Source organism: Haplochromis burtoni, unplaced genomic scaffold (genome assembly GCF_018398535.1).
Source record: "Haplochromis burtoni strain Fernald_Lab_line unplaced genomic scaffold, NCSU_Asbu1 Contig_1736, whole genome shotgun sequence".
Taxonomy (NCBI): Eukaryota; Metazoa; Chordata; class Actinopteri; order Cichliformes; family Cichlidae; genus Haplochromis; species Haplochromis burtoni.
Genome location: NW_024584097.1, coordinates 7,561 through 24,730, shown reverse-complemented (window position 1 = coordinate 24,730; position 17,170 = coordinate 7,561). Strand labels below are relative to the sequence as shown.

Here is a 17,170-nt window from a genome sequence, read left to right as displayed (position 1 = left end):
AAAAAAAAAAGATAAGGAGAGCTTAACCAAACTTCCCACACTAACTGAAATTTCTTTTCCCAGGCAAACATTAAACAGCAGCAGCTGGAAAACTGGAAAACCTAAAGCCAAATAATCAATAAAACACAACAAACTTTTGTATGAGTGAGTATTGATAAACTGAGCAGAATTAAACCTCAGTGAAACCACATATAAGTTCTGGTAACTGGCACATATTTATGTTTAATATGTTGTTTTATATTTTGATCAGTTTCAGGTGTTTGTGCGACTGTGTTAACCATCAGTAAAACCACATATAAATCACACTTCTGTGTTTAACAATTACAACACTTGATGCTGTTTTTCTGATTCAGGATTATGTGTGTGATGAGTTGGCCACACAGTTCTTATCTTTCTGCTTCACACACACACAAAACTGCCGAGGTTGAAGCTTCAGTCTCTTTCTACCCCAGGTCTCACCACATTTCCAAAATGTAAACTCTGAGTCTCATAAGAAATGTGGTTCAAAAAGATGTGCTGATCTATGAATGCATCCTTACTGAAAGCTAAAGATGTCCAGCAGACAAAAACAGCAGCTGAATGAACAGTTATCATGAGCGAGTGTACAAACACTATCACAGGAAATAACAGAAATAAACTGGAGTTTCCATTTATACCTGTAGTATTTTTTCAGCTCCATGTCATCTTCCAATATGTCAAAATATGATTTCATTGTATCTTAAACAAATACAAACTTCTTTCTTCCCCCCAGAGAGCCAACAGTTTACTATCAGAACTGAGGCTGATCATTAACAGGGAGCAGCAGGTAACAAGGTCATCAGCAGTGGAGGAAAGTATGGAAGTAATACTCAGCTTCATATTTGAAGATACTCGAGTATCTTAGCTGCAGGTCTGGAACAATGGTTTTATTTCCTTTCCCATTAAACATCTCACACAGCCCCTCATCTGTGACCCTTAGCAAACCCACTGGATATCTACCTGCACAAAGGAGATCAGATCAGTTCCATCTAGACCAGCTGTAACAGGAAAATGCTGCTTACACTTTGATGCATCACTTTCAGTTTGTCATATAAGACAATATATCAGATTGAGGCATTATTTTCCTGCAGTGAGTAAATCTACTTTGTACTTTACTCTTTTCTTTTAGGTAAAGGCTCTAAACAGTACTTGTACACTGTGGAAATCCCATAAGAACGTCTCCTGAACTCTGAAAAATAACAAAACAAAGACTAAAAGGAGGTCATGGGTGCTGATGATGATGATGATGATGAGAGGAGTAGCATGCATTTAAAAAGTGACTGATGTCCTAGAATACAACAGAACAGTGTCTCTACAAACTTATGAAAACATGACAGTCTTGCATTAGTTTGTATTCTTATGATTTCAAAAAACGAGGGAAAAATCTCCTTGAAATGCACAATTCCTTTTTGTTATTTCTTAGTGTGTGACGTATTTTATTGGCTTTATGATTGGTGCAAACAGTTTCCTGATTCATAATGGAAATAGATTTTAGACACAGGAGGAACACGCAGTGATCAGCAGGAGCAGCTTGGAGTCCAGTCTTCTTCACACTGAGGAGGGACATATATGCAGGAACAGTTGTCATAACTGTTACAACCACCAGATGGCGAAAGAGTCCCACTGCAACTTTAAGCCATGAAGGATGTGTCTTGATGTTTGCTTGTGATAAATCTGCTTTATGTGAGTCTTTTTCAGAAAGTAACAGTAATATGTCTGATTATATGTCTTTAATCAGTAAAGTCTCGCTTTGCTAGAAATAAATAAATAATAAAATTGTAAACATGCAGCTGTATGTTAGAAGTCAAAGGGTCCTTAAGTCTTCTGTAAATTGACGGGGATCAAATGAAGGACACAAGTATCTGTTCTTACTCTAATAAATGCTGCTTTAATATCCAACAGACTATTTTCCTTCCTCATCAGCAGTAAACAGCTCGACTGCGTCTGTGCATTTGTGTCCTCCATACTTGTTTCCACAGACATCTCAGGCTTGATGCCACGATGCAGTGTAGAAACCTGACAACCCTCTGACTCATGTTCAAATGTTCAAGGACATTTCTCAGGATCATGTATGACCCCTTTTTGACATTTGGACTTTCATTAATAATATTTGTGTTTCTGAGTCATTTTTGTGGAGACTTCTGTCCAACGTAGTGTCCAAATGAAGCCTGAAGCTTTTCTTCACCCTCTTGTCAGATGGTCAGCAACAAAACTCTGTTCCAACCAATGTCTGATAAGAGATGAGACACAGCAGCTGAGCAAATGATCATTTCATGCTGAAGACATCCTCAGACAGAATTAAACACATACATAAACACAGCCTGGTGCCAATAACACAGCTAATGACACTGCTGTATCACTGGCTTTACTGATTAAAGACCATATCTGAAGGAAATCTTTGAACACAACAGAAAGTGACCTTTTAAACCTGCGACACTGATGCTGCATTCAAGGACCATTAAAAACATTTCTAAAGGACTTAAGAACATGAAGAAAATGTGACTTGTTTCTCTGTAATGAAGCTGTTTTAGTGAAGAAAGTTGAAAGGTCACAGAGCGACTGCTGAATCTTCTGCTCTAAACATGAACTCTGAACTTTGTGATGCTTCAGGAGGAAAACTGCTTCAGTTATTCTCTCAGATTAGTTTCATATTTTCTGCATCAGATTTGAGTGAGATCCTGGAATGAAGACAGAAGAAAAGACTTTGTTCAAAGTTTGATTTATAGTCAAACCTTCCAGTTTATTCACACAATAAAACATCAACACAATATATGAATTCATTCATTAAAATCACAGTTTTTCCTCATTTGTTTGATGATTTTGACAAAAACAAACACAAACACACACACATGGTCTGCCATACTCATAAAGAGAAATGTCGACATTTTCAATACAAATATTCCAGAAACATTTAGAGGATAGAGAAGTTTACATTTTCATGTGGAGAAATATTTTAGTAAATCAAAATGATGATGAGCAGTGATAGCCTCCATAAACAGTCACAGGAAAGATCTCCTTTAAAAACTCAGAAACATCAAGAGAACAACTAGAAGATGTGGAGGTACCACCCATAATGTTTGACTGACAGCTGATCTCTGTGCAGAAATGATGGAGAGAAAATAAAATGAAACTAAAATACAGATTTAAACCCACAATATGAAAGACTTCAGTCTATTTGCAGCTTTAATCAACTCAGCAGTGTCTCCACTATAGTAAACCAAAGTCCAGCATAGAGCGGCTGAGTGAATGTGGTCTGGACTCTGTGGAGGAGAGTCATGGTTTCAGAGACGCTGTAGAAGGACAAAATACCTGCTCTGTGATCCAGGTACACTCCTACTCTGGAGGAACGAGGACCTGAGACACGGAGTTTGGATGTTGTTGTACCAAAATGTAAAACTGTTGTTGTAATCTAATGACCAAGATTTGTCATTACGTCCAAATCCACATTCATCTCCTTTCTGCTGATATTCTTGTATGCGACTGCTACATAAACTCCTCCCCCTCTCCACTCCACCTCCCAGTAACAACGTCCAGTCAGACTCTCTCTACTCAGGACCTGTACTACGACAGTGAATCTGTCTGGATGATCAGAATAAGACTGTTGTTATATCACTGCTATGTTGACTTTTCTGTTCCCCTCTGATAATAACAGCTGTTTGTGTTGCTGTGTTTGGATCCAGTGTGATTTCACATGAATATTTTAAGAATCCAGCTCTGGTCTTTGGCTCTGGTGGATCTGACAGTAAAACATCCACTTCAGTGACTGTCAGTGAGATGTTTGTCCATTCCTCTCTCAGAATGTCCTGTAGTTTATCTCTGACCTCTGACACAGCTGCTGTCACATCCTCAAAGTAGCTCAGAGGACGGATATTGATGCTGGATGAGTCTGTAGACTCACTGAGTGCTGACAGTGAGGGGTAGTTGTGTAGAAACTGGATGTGATCCTCTGTGTGTGAGAGCTGCTTCAGCTCAGCATCTTTCCTCTTCAGCTCAGTGATCTCCTGCTCCAGCTTCTCCTCAAGCTCTTTGACTCGACTCACTTCAGTTTCCTGCTGGGATCTGATCTGCTGCTTCACATCAGAGCTTCTTTTCTGGATGAGATGGATCAGCTCAGTGAAGATCTTCTCACTGTGCTCCACTGTTTGATCAGCAGACTGATTGATGGCCTCCACCTCCTGTTGAAGCAGCTTCACATCTTTCTCTCTGTCCTGGATTCTCTGCTGGATGTTTTGTCGACTCACCTCCAGCTCTCTCTGCCTCTCAGTCCTTTCTGCTGCAGCTGAGACTGTGTCGTGGCCTTTATGTTCATCCACAGAGCAGAGATAACAGATACTCTGCTGATCAGTACGGCAGAACATCTTCATCACCTCATCATGACGAGAGCAGATGTTCTCCTGGAGCTTCTTGGAGGGCTCCACCAGCTTGTGTTTCTTTAATGGAGCCACATCATAATGAGGCTGAAGGTGTTTCTCACAGTAAGATGCCAGACAGATAAACAGGACTTGAAGGCTTTCATTTTTCTTCCAGTGCAGACATCACAGGCCACATCTTCAGGTCCAGCATAGCAGTGATCAGCAGGAGCAGCTTGGAGTCCAGTCTTCTTCAGCTCCTCCACTAAATCTGCTAACATGGTGTTTTTCATCAGGACAGGCCTCGCTGTGAAAGTCTGTCTGCACTGAGGGCAGCTGTAGATTTTCTTCTTTTCCTCTTCATCCCAGAAGCTTTTAATACAGTTCATGCAGTAGCTGTGTCCACAGGGAATAGTCACCGGATCCTTCAGTAGATCCAAACAGACTGAACAGCAGAATTTTGTTTGATCCATTTGATTCATGTGCTGTGCCGTTTCACCGTCTCTCAGTGACTGTCAGACAGTTTCACTTCCTCTGAACAGAAACAACCTCTGTGCTCTGAAGGGAAACAGATCTCTGCTCTTGTTCACCTCCTACAGGAAATGAGGCTCACCAGCAACTGCATTTACACCATGTTGTTTAGACCCATCCTGATACAGACACATCTGTGAAGGGAGGCAACAACAAGTCATAAATGCTTATTTCATCAGTGCCAGGGTTTGTTATGTTTGATTTACAATATGCAGTTAAAACTGTGACCTAGCTAACCTTGTTAACTAGTAACTTAGCCTATATGAAATGCCTTGTGGCGATGATTTAAGTAAGGTAAAACTTTATTGGTATAGTACCTTTTGAGATAATAAAGCGCTCCATGATAACGCTGGTTACACCCTTGTGTACAGGTGTTAAAACTCCAGTCCTTGAGGTCCTGAAACTTTTACATGTGTCGCTGCTCCAACACACCTCAATAAAATTAGATCAATTAGCAAGAGCCCTGACTGCATACTGAGGTGACAATTCAGCCATTAGATTTATGTTACAGCAGCTCATGAATGAACGTGGCACGATCAAAGCATTTTTATTGTTGAAGTACATTTTTTTCCAAACACTTTCATTTATTTAAAACTAGAAAATGCATTTTCTGAAGAAACTGCAGTGTGAATGCTGATAACTGAACGTTTTGAGTTGAAATAATTGCTGAATGTTAAGTTAAAAATGTTGAGGTTTAGGGGTTCCCACCTCAGCATGTAGTCAAGACTCTTGCTAATGACCTACTCATTTTATTCAGGTGTGTTGCAGCAGGGACACATGTAAAAGTTTCAGGACTTTGACACCCCTGCCCTTGTGGATTAAACAGGATGAATTTGTTACCCTCTTAACTCATCTAAACAAGGCATTTTGTAGAGGGTACAGCAGCCATGGCAGTTTTTCTTGAAACAACTAATCTCACGTGTTGACTTTTTCTCAAAATAAGCATGGGAACAACTGTCTACAATAAATCAAACATATGTTTCACTCATTATGTAAGAATTGTTATACAAATGACCAGTGCCAAGTAGGGCTTGATCATTTTGATCGTCGACTAGTCACCGATTATTTCTGCGATTAGTTGACTGATCAGATCATGCATCCATTGGACGCACAGCTTACTGCACTAGCATGACCCATCCTCCAAATCCGGGGAAAAGGACGACGCATTTGTCGGAGTCTTCGAAATGGACAGCCTTCGTCGCGTCGCTGTAACGCAATCGGCCTACAAATGCGGCCTCCGAAGAATGCCGCCCCTTAATTTGGACAGAGCTACGATGCCGGAGACTGCTTCTTCTTCTTTTGCCTTTAACGGCAGCTGGCATGCTTGAACATGCATTGCTTCCATCTTCTGTTTCAGTCCGTTATTACACTCTTAAATCCTACTGCTTATTCCTGTCTTTCAGGATCTTACAAAGCTTCAAACGACGCGTCGACTATTAAATTAGTGGTTTACGATTTTGATAAACGACGTAATAATGACTAGTCGACTAATCTTGGCAGCCCTAATGCCAAGTGTACTGTGGTGTAAAAAAGGCATTAACTGCATGCTTGCTTCACCTACTTAGCTTTAGTATTTTAATTTCTTAACTGTACATCCAAAGCTTTGCTCACTGCAGCTGTATTACGCAGTTATGTTACACCCCTGAAAGCAGAGGGGAAATTACGAGTGATTTTCAAGTGATTCTCTCATGCAGTAGTTTAATGCAATGAAAAATGAACATAAGTAATTCACATTGCGTACTGCTCAATGTCACACAGTGGAAGAAAGAGCTAATTAATAACCCAAAAATTACAATTGAGTGCTTACTATTTGTATCTGAACATGTTTCTGTACAAAATAGATAACAATAGAAACGTTTGTAGCTCCTGCCGTTAGCTTAATGGCCATTGTGCAACTGAGGCTCAAAACCGCGGTCTACCCACTAAAAATCTATAATAAAATGTTTCTGAAGCTCACAAAATAACGAAAGACTACCTATAAAATATCTCAACAACGTACAGAGTATAAAATATCATGTTTTGACCACCATTACCTTAAAACACGGAGGAAAGAATGACGAGGGTGATTTTGAGATGCTTCTCTTCTGCAGTAGTTTTGTAATGAGGAGAGAGCGCGCGAAAGCCCCTTGGTAGAGAAAGAAGCCATTACCAATCGATCCCAGAAAAGACTTACTAGCCGATTACTGATGTACAGATCGCAGTGCTCTTGAATCAAATGACAACCATTAATGCAACATGAAAAATAACCAATTTAAAACAATTTCGCAGTGTATTTACATTGTTTTCATGCTTATGAATTTGTATTAACTGAGTGCCTTTTTTTTTACTGTCAACTCTTTTAGTACAAAATAACAGTAGTACAGTACAGAATAACACCCGTATGGAGTCTTTTGGTACTGCTAAGGGGCTATAAGCGTAGTTTTCCACCCTGTCACAGTTACAGCAGCACTTTGTATCATCCACAGTCCTGAAAATTTTGGTGCATTGTTGTATTGTTTGGTTATATTTTTAAAAAAATTGAAAACGAAAAAACTTTTTGTTATTCGTGAATGTATTTTACTGTATTTATTACCAGCGCAAATAATTCAATTATTCATAATGGACACTCAAGTTTACAAAAAACTTGAAGGAATTTAAAATTTAACAAATTATAGATAAAAAGATCAAAACTAGCCATTTAAATCCTGCCTCAGTTTTTGTAGCAAATCTTAAAAAGAATATTCAACATAAAAATGTAAACACATCTGCATAAATTTTCCTATAGCAGAACATCTTTATCACCTCATCATAACCGGACTTGAAGGCTTTCATTTTTCTCCCAGTGCAGACATCACAGGCCACATCTTCAGGTCCAGCTTGGAGTCCAGTCTTCTTCAGCTCCTCCACTAAATCTGCTTACATGGTGTTTTCCATCAGGACATTTCTCGGTGTGAAAGTCTGTCTGCACTGAGGGCAGCTATAGATTTTCTTCTCTTCATCCCAGAAGAGTTTTAATACAGTTCATGCAGTAGCTGTGTCCACAGGGAATAATCACCGGATCCTTCAGTAGATCCAAACAGATCAAAATAGAATCTTATTTCGTCCATCTGATTTCCTTGCTGCACTATTTCACTTGTTTTCAGTGACTTTTGAACAAATAGCTGAGAGTACATTTTAATGTGGAGCCTCAGAAGGCGAACTCATGTTACATATGAAACAGGACATAAATAGGCATTATATCTGAAACAAATTAAAACAATGCTTTGAGCACACTTCAGATCTGAAAAGGGAAAAGAAACTCATGCTGGATATCTGAGCTGATATGAACTGAGTACTATGTTAGGAACCAAAGGATTTCACATCGTATGATGGAAGTGAAAACTGAATTGCACTGAATCTCCACCCAGGTCTCAAAAACATAATGTCTGGTGAGGTTTTTCAGGGGGGGTTATGATTAAAATGCAACACCGCAACCTAGGGGAATTTCACCGCTATGAAATATAAAGATTGTAGTTTCAAACAAGCCAAACAAATGATAACGCAGGCTCGAATACACTACTGATGCAGACTGGTTTCAATATCAAAATACTTTTATTCAATATATTTGTTAAAAACAAACAAACAAATACAAATAAAACAGAAGTTAAAACAAGTGGAGCATGAATCAGTATAAAGGTTGACTGTGAAGTAAAACAACCAAATATTGAGCTGGACTTACCAGTAGCTGAGGACCATGGGGAGAAAAAAGGCGCACGTACAAACCAACCACCTATATACACAAGGTGGTGTAAAACAAAAGGAATGTGGAAAACAACCCACTGGCATGAAGGCCCCACAGCTACTAGCTTATCCTACTTTTAAACCTGTAATAGGACACTTACCACCAGGCTCATTGCTCACAGTCATACAAGAAGAACTACTAAAATCTACACAAAGCATTTTAAAACATCACACATGCTTTTAAAACAAAGAAAATAAAAAATACACAAGTCAAATAGTAATTTACACTCCACAGGTGAATGATGGTTGTTATAACTGATCCTAGCACAAACACACTTTGTGCTAGAACACAATGCAGCATGGGGCCATCTGTGGCGACTGGAGCAAGTCAAACAGACAAATAGCAGATGTAAGCAGACACCAGCAAGACACACGTGAAGAGATCCTTCGAACCCAACGACGTAGGCAAAACAGAAATATAAGAATCAGAATCAGAATTGTGTTTATTGGCCATGTATATGTGCGGTAGATGGTGACTCTCAAGCACAGCAATGAAAATCACACACACACACACACACACACACACACACACACACACACACACACACACACACACCAAATTAAGGATTGTACATTAACATATGTTATTGTGGAAACTGCTATCGGGACCATACTGAATTTAACCAGATAAATATTTGATATAGTGAGAGAAAGAGAGTAAATGACAAACAGCCATTATAATTCATCATACACTGAGAGTAGCAGACAAATCAATAAAACACCTCTTCCAATTAATCTAATAATTCATTCAGCGTCCATCTGTTTGTTTTTTTATGAGCTTGGTTTGATTTGACAAGTATCTGAGGCTGAGACCACAGGACTGTGAAATCGAATAAATATTATGCTGAACAGTCCAAAAGATTCAATAATCTTTTAATCTTTTGGAAATTTTCCCAATTCCTACTAATGAATGTTATCTTGTTGCAGGATACATAATACCTGCCGTTATCTAAAGACACATCTGCTTACCTGTATCGTTTGCTTGTTTCTCCTTTTCTGTTTTTTTTCTAAACCGAGGACCTGATGGCTTTGACCTTTTCTTGTCCATTTTTGTCCATCAGGAATTTTTCACTCCAGCATCAACACCTAATAGACCTACACCTTGTGGCCCCTAGAGACAAAGCAGCACGTACAAACTCCAAAACATGTACAAAACACAACGGAAGTGCTGCAGGATGCTAGGGGCAATGCTGAGCTTTGTATGTGATTTGTCTCTAGGGGCCACCGTATATATTTATATTCAAACATATATAAATAAAACCACAATCTTTTTTACATTAGTAATTCCTTTTGTGCATAATTTCATATTTTTGTTGATAAGAAATTAATTAAAGCAACAAAACAACCTGAAGCGCCGGTTAGGAGCCAAAAGAGCCGGTTCTCTAAAAGCAGCTGGAATTTCCATCACTAGCCCTGTGGTGTTCAGGTGTATAACGTGGTGTGGAGGTGTGTATGCAGCAGCACCGAGGTCCTCAGCTAATTTTAATTTCAAATATGTGTCTTGGGCGTAACTTTGTTTATGGCAGCCTGTGTGATTCATGCTGTATTCACCTTGCACGCTAAGGTGCTGGCCAATTAAATCACCAGGAAGGCCGATGAACACCCGCCAGGCTGCATGAAGTTTGATTAAAATCTGCTGCAGAACATAACTGTGAATTCTGACAGCCAATTTCACATGTTAGTGTTTCAGTCACTAAAGACTGGCAGTAAATGGAAATGTCAAATGATTCATTACAAGGAGCTGCCAATTTTAGAGGTTAATCGTGACAAATCTTTTCCTTCACTCAGGTTAGCTAGTAGGTTGCGGCTCCAGCAGTGAACACATGTTATCTCTATTCGGACTTTCCCAAGTGTTCTTTATTTTTTGCTCTTGCTGTTTTTTTTTAAGCAGCTTTAATCTTGTTCCAGCTGTGGTTCAGGTGGTACAATTGGTACCAGTCACAGGGTCAGTGGATTGGTCCACAGTTTCCTCCAGTCCACATGCCAAAGTATCCTTGGACAAGACACTGAACCCCAAGTCCATCAGCGTGTGTGAATGTTGGCTAAAGCCCTCAGGCACAGATAGAAGTGCTGCATGAATGTGTGTGACTGGGTACATGAGACATGTAGCAGAAAGTGCTGTGAGTAGACAGGACCTATGCAAGTACCACACCGTTTACAAACAACCAACACTTTTCATTTTCACTTTTTTCACTTTCATTGTGTTTTTATTTTGCCAGGGTGCATGCCTTATTTTCTCTCATCCAGTGTTATGTTGATTTATTCATCATTCAGTCTTACGTGGAGTTCAGGTCCAGAGATCATAACTGAGGCCAAACGCCACTTTTAAGATATAGGGTATAAAACTTTCTTTTTAAATAAAAAGGGCAGTGATGCTAAACCAGCCTTTAGTTATGCTGCTATCTCCTTAAATCTAGTGTTGCTAGCTATTTCCCAGGCTAACTGCTGCTCAGTTCCCCAAAACAAACAACCACTGAAAAGTTAAAAATGTGCTCTGATGAAATGATCAGTTTGGCTGGACTCTCTGCTGTTGCAATAAAGTAATAATGTCTTAACATCCATCCATCCAGGGTTTCTGGAGATAAGAGGATTTAGAGGTTAGCAGTGAAATAACTCGATAAAGGAGAATCCATGTTCTAGTATTTCAGAAACAAACAAACAAAAACGTGGAAAACCATCTAAACTTTGTATGAAATGTAAGGAAAGTTGTGTCTGGTCATTTATTTCTTTGTTGTAAAAATGCTTCTTGGCAACAAATCTTATGTCAGTTTACCTAATATGACATATGTAGTAGCAAATAATAAATAAATGATAACCTGTGGTATGCTTACACTTGATCTACATGCAACTATACAAACATGTCAGGATTATTATATTGACTGCTTGATCTACTGCAGTGACAACACTGAGGCCTCAAACCTGTCACGATCCTGGATCATTGACCCAGCGTTTTCAGTTTTCTTGTGTTTTGATGTCATTTTGTATTATGTCTCATGTTTAAGTCGTCTTTGGTTAAGTTGATTCTCTAGTGCCGAGGTTGTCCCTGTTTAGATGTGTATTAGTTAGTATTTCCCCCCTTGTGTCTTTGCCCTCTGTGTCTCCCTCTGTGTGGCTGTGATTGTCTTTGTTGTGAGTTCTTGCTTCCCTCATGTTTCCTTCTGTTCCTCTTCCTGTCATGTGATCCATGTTTCCCCAGTCATGTTCTCTGGGGCTGTGTCCAAATTCAAGGGTATCATGCTTCGAAGGACCTGACCCACCCGGTCCACATAGGGCGGGTCCTTCGAAGGCCGGGTAGGCCGGAAGTGAGCTGCTGTGAAATTGGACAGTCTTCTACTCTTCAGTAAAGTCTGCACTCACTTCTGTGTTTTTCCGGTCGCTAGCGCCAAAGGTGACAACTTTAAAATGGACCCAGAAATGTTGCAGTGACTGAATGATTGCTGGTCATTCGTGCACATTTACTATATTATATAAAATATGTAAATCAAATCTCTGTGAAACTTATAGAAGAACATTTTCTATTTCTGTTTATTTTCTATTATTCATTTGATCCTGTAACTGATTTGTGTGCACAGATGGCCCTGGAGTGTCCTCAGGGAGAGAGGGAATTAGGACAGGAAGCAAATCAATACAACACAACAACTCTTAGTAATTGCATTTATTAACTTGTGTTCTTAAGGATTATCTTCTTGATATCACACATACATACTTTTTTTATTTTTAAGATATCCCATTTCCTTCTGGCCGGCAGGGGGTGACTTTCCCCTGCAGGCTCATCTTCTCCAGAATTGTCCTGATCACACGAAACATAAGAGACAGGCAAACTGTACAACCCCAGATGGCGAAAGAGTCCCACTGCAACTTTAAGCCATGAAGGATGTGTCTTGATGTTTGCTTGTGATAAATCTGCTTTATGTGAGTCTTTTTCAGAAGTAACAGTAATATGTCTGATTATATGTCTTTAATCAGTAAAGTCTCGCTTTGCTAGAAATAAATAAATAATAAAATTGTAAACATGCAGCTGTATGTTAGAAGTCAAAGGGTCCTTAAGTCTTCTGTAAATTGACGGGGATCAAATGAAGGACACAAGTATCTGTTCTTACTCTAATAAATGCTGCTTTAATATCCAACAGACTATTTTCCTTCCTCATCAGCAGTAAACAGCTCGACTGCGTCTGTGCATTTGTGTCCTCCATACTTGTTTCCACAGACATCTCAGGCTTGATGCCACGATGCAGTGTAGAAACCTGACAACCCTCTGACTCATGTTCAAATGTTCAAGGACATTTCTCAGGATCATGTATGACCCCTTTTTGACATTTGGACTTTCATTAATAATATTTGTGTTTCTGAGTCATTTTTGTGGAGACTTCTGTCCAACGTAGTGTCCAAATGAAGCCTGAAGCTTTTCTTCACCCTCTTGTCAGATGGTCAGCAACAAAACTCTGTTCCAACCAATGTCTGATAAGAGATGAGACACAGCAGCTGAGCAAATGATCATTTCATGCTGAAGACATCCTCAGACAGAATTAAACACATACATAAACACAGCCTGGTGCCAATAACACAGCTAATGACACTGCTGTATCACTGGCTTTACTGATTAAAGACCATATCTGAAGGAAATCTTTGAACACAACAGAAAGTGACCTTTTAAACCTGCACACTGATGCTGCATTCAAGGACCATTAAAAACATCTGAAAGGACTTAAGAACATGAAGAAAATGTGACTTGTTTCTCTGTAATGAAGCTGTTTTAGTGAAGAAAGTTGAAAGGTCACAGAGCGACTGCTGAATCTTCTGCTCTAAACATGAACTCTGAACTTTGTGATGCTTCAGGAGGAAAACTGCTTCAGTTATTCTCTCAGATTAGTTTCATATTTTCTGCATCAGATTTGAGTGAGATCCTGGAATGAAGACAGAAGAAAAGACTTTGTTCAAAGTTTGATTTATAGTCAAACCTTCCAGTTTATTCACACAATAAAACATCAACACAATATATGAATTCATTCATTAAAATCACAGTTTTTCCTCATTTGTTTGATGATTTTGACAAAAACAAACACAAACACACACACATGGTCTGCCATACTCATAAAGAGAAATGTCGACATTTTTCAATACAAATATTCCAGAAACATTTAGAGGATAGAGAAGTTTACATTTTCATGTGGAGAAATATTTTAGTAAATCAAAATGATGATGAGCAGTGATAGCCTCCATAAACAGTCACAGGAAAGATCTCCTTTAAAAACTCAGAAACATCAAGAGAACAACTAGAAGATGTGGAGGTACCACCCATAATGTTTGACTGACAGCTGATCTCTGTGCAGAAATGATGGAGAGAAAATAAAATGAAACTAAAATACAGATTTAAACCCACAATATGAAAGACTTCAGTCTATTTAGCTTAATCAACTCAGCAGTGTCTCCATAATATAAAACCAAAGTCCAGCATAGAGCGGCTGAGTGAATGTGGTCTGGACTCTGTGGAGGAGAGTCATGGTTTCAGAGACGCTGTAGAAGGACAAAATACCTGCTCTGTGATCCAGGTACACTCCTACTCTGGAGGAACGAGGACCTGAGACAGGAGTTTGGATGTTGTTGTACCAAAATGTAATAACTGTTGTTGTTACAATCTAATGACCAAGATTTGTCATTACGTCCAAATCCACATTCATCCCTTTTCTGCTGATATTCTTGTATGCGACTGCTACATAAACTCCTCCCCCTCTCCACTCCACCTCCCAGTAACAACGTCCAGTCAGACTCTCTCTACTCAGGACCTGACACATCCAGTGAATCTGTCTGGATGATCAGAATAAGACTGTTGTTGATTCATTAATGTTACTTTTCTGTTCCCCTCTGATAATAACAGCTGTTTGTTGCTGTGTTTGGATCCAGTGTGATTTCACATGAATATTTTAAGAATCCAGCTCTGGTCTTTGGCTCTGGTGGATCTGACAGTAAAACATCCACTTCAGTGACTGTCAGTGAGATGTTTGTCCATTCCTCTCTCAGAATGTCCTGTAGTTTATCTCTGACCTCTGACACAGCTGCTGTCACATCCTCAAAGTAGCTCAGAGGACGGATATTGATGCTGGATGAGTCTGTAGACTCACTGAGTGCTGACAGTGAGGGGTAGTTGTGTAGAAACTGGATGTGATCCTCTGTGTGTGAGAGCTGCTTCAGCTCAGCATCTTTCCTCTTCAGCTCAGTGATCTCCTGCTCCAGCTTCTCCTCAAGCTCTTTGACTCGACTCACTTCAGTTTCCTGCTGGGATCTGATCTGCTGCTTCACATCAGAGCTTCTTTTCTGGATGAGATGGATCAGCTCAGTGAAGATCTTCTCACTGTGCTCCACTGTTTGATCAGCAGACTGATTGATGGCCTCCACCTCCTGTTGAAGCAGCTTCACATCTTTCTCTCTGTCCTGGATTCTCTGCTGGATGTTTTGTCGACTCACCTCCAGCTCTCTCTGCCTCTCAGTCCTTTCTGCTGCAGCTGAGACTGTGTCGTGGCCTTTATGTTCATCCACAGAGCAGAGATAACAGATACTCTGCTGATCAGTACGGCAGAACATCTTCATCACCTCATCATGACGAGAGCAGATGTTCTCCTGGAGCTTCTTGGAGGGCTCCACCAGCTTGTGTTTCTTAATGAGCTGCAATCATAATGAGGCTGAAGGTGTTTCTCACAGTAAGATGCCAACAGATAAACAGGACTTGAAGGCTTTCATTTTTCTTCCAGTGCAGACATCACAGGCCACATCTTCAGGTCCAGCATAGCAGTGATCAGCAGGAGCAGCTTGGAGTCCAGTCTTCTTCAGCTCCTCCACTAAATCTGCTAACATGGTGTTTTTCCCAGGACAGGCCTCGCTGTGAAAGTCCTCCGGCACTGAGGGCAGCTGTAGATTTTCTTCTTTTCCTCTTCATCCCAGAAGCTTTTAATACAGTTCATGCAGTAGCTGTGTCCACAGGGAATAGTCACCGGATCCTTCAGTAGATCCAAACAGACTGAACAGCAGAATTTTGTTTGATCCATTTGATTCATGTGCTGTGCCGTTTCACCGTCTCTCAGTGACTGTCAGACAGTTTCACTTCCTCTGAACAGAAACAACCTCTGTGCTCTGAAGGGAAACAGATCTCTGCTCTTGTTCACCTCCTACAGGAAATGAGGCTCACCAGCAACTGCATTTACACCATGTTGTTTAGACCCATCCTGATACAGACACATCTGTGAAGGGAGGCACTAAAGAAATATTCTTACAGAGCGACCAAGAGCCAATCACATGATGCAGGGTGTGGTATGTTTGGTTACACATGCAGTAACAAGTCTGACCCAGTTAAAGTTTAATAGTTTATCTTTACTTGGATGTTTGAAATTGAAATTTTATAGAACTCTCTGTTTAATTGTTGTTTTGTTTGGAGCGATGGTTCTTTTTATTTAAATATTGATGATAATTTGATGTATTTGATTATTTATTACTGGTGCAAACAATTCATTTCTTCATGGTGCAAATATATAGTAGACTCAGGAGTTTAACTCAGTTTTCTTGGCCTTTGTTTATCGTTTCATTTAAAATCTTAATGGGTAAAGATCATCATAATTACATATGAAATTATATGTACAAATTATATGTTCCATTACACTATTAACAGCACAGATTATACAGCAAACATCAGATTCATGGATGGAGCCAGAGGCTAAATGACTGTTCAGTCCTCTTTAGGAAACGATCTTCATATGACGACAAACACGACAACAATCAGCTGTCAAACTGTACAAGAAGTTCACAGTAATGTAAAAGAAGTTATATCACTTTATTTTTAAATGTACGCACTCAGGGTCAGGACTGAAGACACTGATCGAGGAAATACTCTAAATATAAATATTCACCTAAACATTCAAAATGATTCAATTGCATGAAAAGAAATATGAACTCTCTACAATACTGGCTTCTGATTGGCTGAAAAAGCAGGTGCTGAACTTCAGAAGAGCTAAAGCTGCAAAACTGTGTAAACCCAGAGTGGATGCTGCCCTCTGACCTTTCAGAAGTACGATCTTTTTACGAAGACACACAGGCAGAGTTATTATTCATCACTTTAAAGATGATATTCGTTACATGTTCTTCACTCGTTGTCTAGTAAAGTCCAGAGAATGAGACACATGATTTCAAAACATACAGCTGCATGTTAGAGATCACAGAGTTCTTCAGTCTTATGAGAACTCATGGAGACTAAATGTCAGACACATCAACAGTAAATGTCGTTCCTCCCCCCGTGAGTTTGTGTCCTCCACACTTGTTTACACAAACATCTGAGGTTTGAACAGTGTGCAAAACCACATGTTACAAAGCTGCTGAGCTACTGAATACTGGAATATTTCATTCAATATCACCATCTGACCAAAGGACAAACACAGAGAGGATTAGAGCGCCAAACTTTGTTTCAAACTGTTTCAGATTTTAGAGGCAAAAAGCAGAATTTCTACCTGGACAAAGAAATCAAAGCAGGA

General features: G+C 39.6%; 2 pseudogenes; both read right to left on the bottom strand.

Moving 5' to 3' along the window:
* Positions 1-2,721: 2,721 nt before the first annotated feature.
* LOC121813467 lies at positions 2,722-7,041 on the bottom strand (annotated as a pseudogene).
* Positions 7,042-13,586: 6,545 nt separating this feature from the next.
* On the bottom strand, positions 13,587-15,910 carry LOC121813468 (annotated as a pseudogene).
* Between the last annotated feature and the right edge of the window lie 1,260 nt (positions 15,911-17,170).